Source organism: Lontra canadensis, unplaced genomic scaffold, assembly GCF_010015895.1.
Source record: "Lontra canadensis isolate GAN:19392208 unplaced genomic scaffold, GSC_riverotter_1.0 scaffold115, whole genome shotgun sequence".
NCBI lineage: Eukaryota > Metazoa > Chordata > Mammalia > Carnivora > Mustelidae > Lontra > Lontra canadensis.
In genome coordinates, this window is record NW_022631109.1 from 4,134,200 (window position 1) to 4,140,199 (window position 6,000).

Sequence of the window (6,000 nt, forward strand, 5' to 3'; positions counted from 1 at the left end):
CTTTGCATACTGGATCTCAGAGGGTGACCGTTCATCCTGGTTTCCCTGGGATGTTCCCAGTTTTAACACGTCCCCGGAACCTCGGGCGCCCTCCCTCCACAGTCCCAGGCAAGCATGGACGGGTGGTCATGCTGCGTCTCATTCTCTCTACAGCTGGAAGAGCCAGGAGGCGCATTAGCCCCCTTCACAGATGGAGAAACCAGAGCTCGAAGGGCTTGAGGATATTGCCAGGGCCAAACCGCAGCTAAGCAGCAGGAGCTAGACTTCGACCCCGGTCTGTCAGATCCTCGAGGTCTATGGTGCAAGGAATCTGCCCAAATGCCACAGTGCAGGGGAGAGCTGGTGGGTGGGCCCGGGTTTGCAGGGAGTCCCCCTGAGCCCCATCTTTTCTCTGAACCCTGGCCAAGGCCCACAGTCCCCACCCAACCCATGGGGCTTCCAGCCTTTCTCTGGAGGGGCTGTTCTCTCCTGGATTCCACAGCTGGACCTGCCTGGCTCAGGATGGGTAGGCTGTCCATTGCCAGGACCTGGCGAGACTCTTGGGGGCAGGCTGCCCAGGGCAGGGCGCCTGGATGAGGTAGGCCTGGATCTGCCGCCAAAGAGCAGCATGGGACCCCCAGGCTCCCCTGGGGGATGGAGGGGTTGGCTTGGGCGCAGGCCGAGGCCCCTTCCAGCTCTGGATGCCAGCTGGATACGGGTCGTTCGAGGGGCTGAGAGCCAGTGCGCCTGGCTTTGCAGGCCCTCGGTGACTGCGTGACCTTGGGCAAATTACCCAACTTCTAGAAGGAGCTTGGTAAAGACAGAACAATGATGTTGCCCACCTCTCTGAGGTCCTAAGGAGACAATGCATGAAAAGCTCTTACCCTGATGTCCAGTGGAAATAGCAATGAGTTGTTGCTGTTCTTTTTGTTATTATTTTTAGGGATCTCCTCCTCCCTGAGTTTGGGGACTCAAACTAATCCCCCCATCCCCTGGCTGCCTCAAGGGTCCTGGCAGGCCTGGGTGGGGTTCTAGCCAAGGAGAGCCGAGGGGAGAGACTGACACTACCCTCTGGGCCTAAAATAGAGATAAAGCTGACTCCGAAGCAAGCTTGGCAGGATGATTTTGCCCGTACAAGGCCATACTCGGTGCCCCCTGGCAGTCCCTTGGGGCAGGGAGCCGTGGGGCCTGCCCTGGCTTCTGCCAGATCTGCCTGGGGCTGCCCCAAGAATGTCACAGGCTCTTTCTCCCTGAGACGGATGACTCCCTGGGGGCTGAGTTTTATTTGAAATCAGTTTAAGAGGCCCTCGGCTCCAGGCCCCACTCCCTGCCAGACATGCCAGAGCGGGGACGGAAAGAGGCCCTGAGGTCCGAGGTTTCCCAGATACCCTTCTTGGACATGGAATTTGGAGCCGCCACTGCTGGGGAGTGTCTGGGCAAAGGCTGGGGGCTTCAAGATCCCTCCTAGGGGCGCCCAGGTGGCTCAGTGAGTCGGCTCTTGATTTTACCTCAGGTCATGATCTCAGGATTGTGGGATCGAACCCCATGACGGGCTCTGCACTCAGTGAGAAGTCTGCTTGTCCCTCCTCCTCTGCTCCTCCCCCAGCCGTCTCTCACTCTCTCTGTCTCTAATAAATAAAATCTTAAAAAAAAAAAATTCCTTCTAGAACTAGCCTTCTAGGTGGCTGTTCAGTCATGGGTCACTTCAGTCCTTTTTGTCCTAGAAGAAAGCTGGTCCTGCACACCCTGTCCCTGTTGCCTCACAGAGACAAGGCCTTGGAGTCCGTCCAAGAAAAGGCACCTAAGTTTAAGGGGGAAAAGCAGATCTCGAACTTTGCCTCTGACATGCAGGAGTTGTGTGACCTTGGACTCGACACTTAACCTCTCTGTGCCTCAGGCTTATCATCTGGTAAATGGGGATGATAATGCGTGTGTTCCGGGTTTGTGGTAGGGATTGAAGATACAGTGAAGGGCGGAATGAACAAGCCCAGGTGTAGGAGTTGTGCACATGCTCAGATCTACTCCTCTGCTCACGAGACCGCGTGGATGGGTGGCTCTTGCGCGAGACCGCGCCCACCCGGCACGTGTCTGGCCATGGTCTGGCCTGGAGCGGGGTATTGCTCCCTGCTGATCCCCCAGCCACCTTCCGGGTTTCTAGTTCGTCATCCCCATCAACCATGCCGACATGTCAGTGCTTGAAGGACATCTCCCAAATGCTTCCCAAACCCCAGGATGTCATCCTGTGGGCTGCCCCTCTCTCCAGGCCAGAAACAGATGCTCAGTGACCGTTTTGGGGGGGTGGTGGTAGGGACCCCGACCACTGTGAGTTTAGACACTTCCTCCCAGGGATGCAACCAGATTGCAGAAAGCTAAGAGAGGTGACCTGGCAGCCCATGACCCAGGGCTGGCTACCTGGACGGCGGGGATCTGTTTGCACTCTGGTTACTTCTCAGGGCTGTCCTGGAGCTGTCAGGGCAGAGAGCAGTGTCGGGGAATGGATCAGACCCCCAGGGCCTTCCTATTCTGTAGTCATGGTGAGCAGGACTCTTCTGAGCCTCGTTTTCTTTATCCGTACAAGGAGGTTTTGTTGAGACTGTGGGCTTGGGGCCAGCTCCCTGAGTTTGCAGAGTCGGCCTCCCACGTGGGACATGGGTCCCCCCAGGCAGGTTATTTAGCCTTTGGGGGACTCTTTTTACCCGTTGTAGAATGCCAGTAGTGGCAGAACCTGTCTCCTAGGTTTGCTGCTTTATTTTTTTAAGATTTTATTTATTTTTTTGACAGAGAGAGATCACAAGGAGGCAGAGAGGCAGGCAGAGAGAGAGAGGATGAAGCAGGCTCCCTGCTGAGCAGAGAGCCTGATGTGGGGCTCGATCCCAGGACCCTGGGATCATAACCTGAGCTGAAGGCAGAGGCTTTAACCCACTGAGCCACCCAGGCGCCCCGGTTTGCTGCTTTAAATGGCCCGAGGCACTTGGTAACCCAGGCTGACCGCCTACGGGATACCGGCCACTGACACTGTTGAGTTCCTGGTGCTAATCCTGTGTACAGAGGAGGAAACTGAGGTCCAAGTTAGCAGAGCTAGTCAGTGTCAGAGCCAACAGGTTAGGCTCCAGACCCCATATTCTTAACAAATACATGTTAGCTTCTTGCATTACTGTGGTTGTGTGGTTGAAATTGGCCGCAGTGCCTGGTGTTTCATAAACGTGCCCCGCTACTGTTGTTGAACATGATAAGGGTGAGGTGGCCTCAGTGTGCCCAGGCCCGTGTTTCCCCCGGCTGCTAGAGGGGACCCTTACCCAGCCAGGGGGGTCTCCAGGTGAAGCGCGGCCCTGGCCGCGGCCAGGACTTGGAAGAGAAGGACCAGGAGAGCTGGAGGGGAGTGCCGGAGAATTGAGGGCGGGAGACAAAATTGGGAGAAGGAAAAAACTGAGCATTAAAAAAAAAAAAAATGTGGCTCAGAGCTTATGAACAGGTCTCTTAAGCACAGATGAGTTAAAAATGAGTCGATTTAACGTGAACTGTTGTTTGTGCTATTTGAGGCCAACACCACTTAGAGACTGAGCCACATGGGTCCCGCCATCAACAGGGCTACATTTGGTGCTGTGTCCCGGCCTCAGGGAAGCTCTGGAGGCCTAGGGGGAAGGTAAGGGAGCGGCTGACTTTTGGTGCCTGAGAACTACACGTGAGCCTTGACACTACATATGCCTTCCCTCTTGGTGAGATGAAACATGCCACCTTTCCTTGTCCTCAGACCTTCTGAGGTCTAGTGGGACTGGGGCTCAGACCCCACCCAGTGACGGTACACATCAGGGGTCCCAGCTGCATTCCAGTGAGGTCTGAAGCAAAGTCTTTCTCCAGGCAACCCTCACGGGGCAACGAGGTCTGGAGGCCCCTGCTACTGGGGGGAGTGGGGGACCCATCAATGTCTGGCTCAAAGGCTCAAAGAGCCCTTATTCTTAACACTCTGATGCCGCTAAGTGGGACTGTGAAGGATGAGGGCCACTGGGCAAGTGTGGGGGCGGGGGATCTGTGCTCTGGGGAGCAGACAATGGGGCTAAGCATGAGGGCCAGTGCACCTGCTCACACCCCCAACCCCCACCGTGGAGTGCCAAGATGACTTGTAGGGGTGATGCGATGAAATGGGCTGAGGACTGGGGTGATGTTTTAAAAATGAATCTACTACATATTTCCATCAGTTGTTAGGTCAGCCACTGACCTTATCCTGGTTCTTTGGGGGACAGAAAAGAAAAAAGGCTGTCTTTTAAGTGTACCTATTGATCGGAAGATCCATTCAGATATCCAGATGGTTAAAATGTGAACAAAGTGTGTATCTTGGAATTGAGGGACTGCTGCTTACAGAAAGGGCATCCTTGTGGGATTCCTGGGCGGCTCAGTTCCGTTAAGTGTCTGACTCTTGATTTCAGCTCCAGTCATGATATCAGGGTTGTGAGATCGGCCCCCCGCATCGAGCCCCTCATTGGGCTCCATGTTGGGTGTAGAACCTGCTTAAGATCCTCTCTCCCTCTCCCTCTGGCCTTTCCGCCCCAGGGCCTCTCTTAAAAAAAAAAAAAATGGGTATCCTTGTTACACTGAACAGACAAGTCACCCTCAGCAGTCCTCAGTTCTCTCTTCCCTCTATCCTCCCTGGACATAACCATCTTCTTTCTTATCAAGTGCTGCTAAATGTGAGGTCAGAGCTGCCTGCTTCAAATGACTCTTTGGTGATGGAGAAACTAGAGTCAGGGGACTGATATATACACAAGAGGTAACAAAACATCGTCTCATTCATTCATTCTTTCATTCAGTCATTCAACAAATACTGAGCACCTCATATGTGCAGGCGCTGCTCTGGGAACTGGAGATCGAGTGGGAAAATGGTCCAAGTTGACTTGGGTCTGCAGCGCACACTCGTTACGTGACAGGTAACACTGGAATCAACCCTTCTTATGTCCAAGTAGCTAACTTAAGAGGCAAAGTCTCCCCTCCTCTCTTGAGCTCCCTTGCAGAGGGGTTCTGCTCTGTCCCGAGGTAGCACGTGCCCCCAGTAGGTCGCAGAGCAACACACAGATGGCACCCTTGGGCTGTGGATCCCAGTTCGTCAAAGCCAAGACAGAACCCCACGTGGTACGGTGCAGGTAGCCAGGAGCAACCAATGAACTTGGTTACCTGCACTCGGAACCCTTTCCTTGGTCTCCTGAGAAGTCATCAGGGCTGGAAAACAGCAACAGAAAATGGGAAAAATGGAAGAGGGCACCAGAAGTCCAGATAAGTCAGTGAGGCTTCGCTCCCAGGGAAGCCAGGATTGAGGAGCTTGCTCCAAATTCTTAAGAATTTGGAAACATATCCGTGGAAGTTACCTCTCTCCTTAGTCATTTAGGCAAATGGCTTGATGGAAAAGCTGGGAGGGAAAAGTCCAAATGAGGGGGCGCCTGGATGGCTCAGTCAATTAAGGCTCTAACTCTTGATCTCAGCTCAGGTCTTGATCTTAGGGTCATGAGCTCAAGACCCGCATTCGGCTCCACACTGGGTGTGGAGCCTACTTAAGGGAAAAAAAAAAAAAGAATGTTAAAAAAGAAGTCCAAATAAGTTAAAATATTGTGTTGTAGGCAGGGCGTGCAATCTGGGCCTCTTCCAGTATTCCCACCCTTTGGCGAAGACTGCACCATGAGCCCTTACATGTCCCTCTCCTCATCTCACTGTGATTTTACTTCCTAAGTATCTCAGATCTGATCACATCTCCCCACCTCTGCTGCTCCCCATTGGGTCCTCCTGCCTGGGCATCTTCTCAACCGGCACAGCCAACTTCTTGGCCCCCATCAGTTAGGCCAAGTCCCTGCCCCCATCACCAGCTCTGGCACTCGTACCTCCTCACGGCACTTATTGTGGTCCTCGCTGGGGACTGATGAGTGAGTTTGTGTAAGTTATGGCCGCCTCCCCCACTTCCCTGTAACCTCCTCGAGCGTGGGGATTACATCTGTTTTTGCTCATCCTTCTGTCCCCCGCACTTAGCACGGAGCTAGG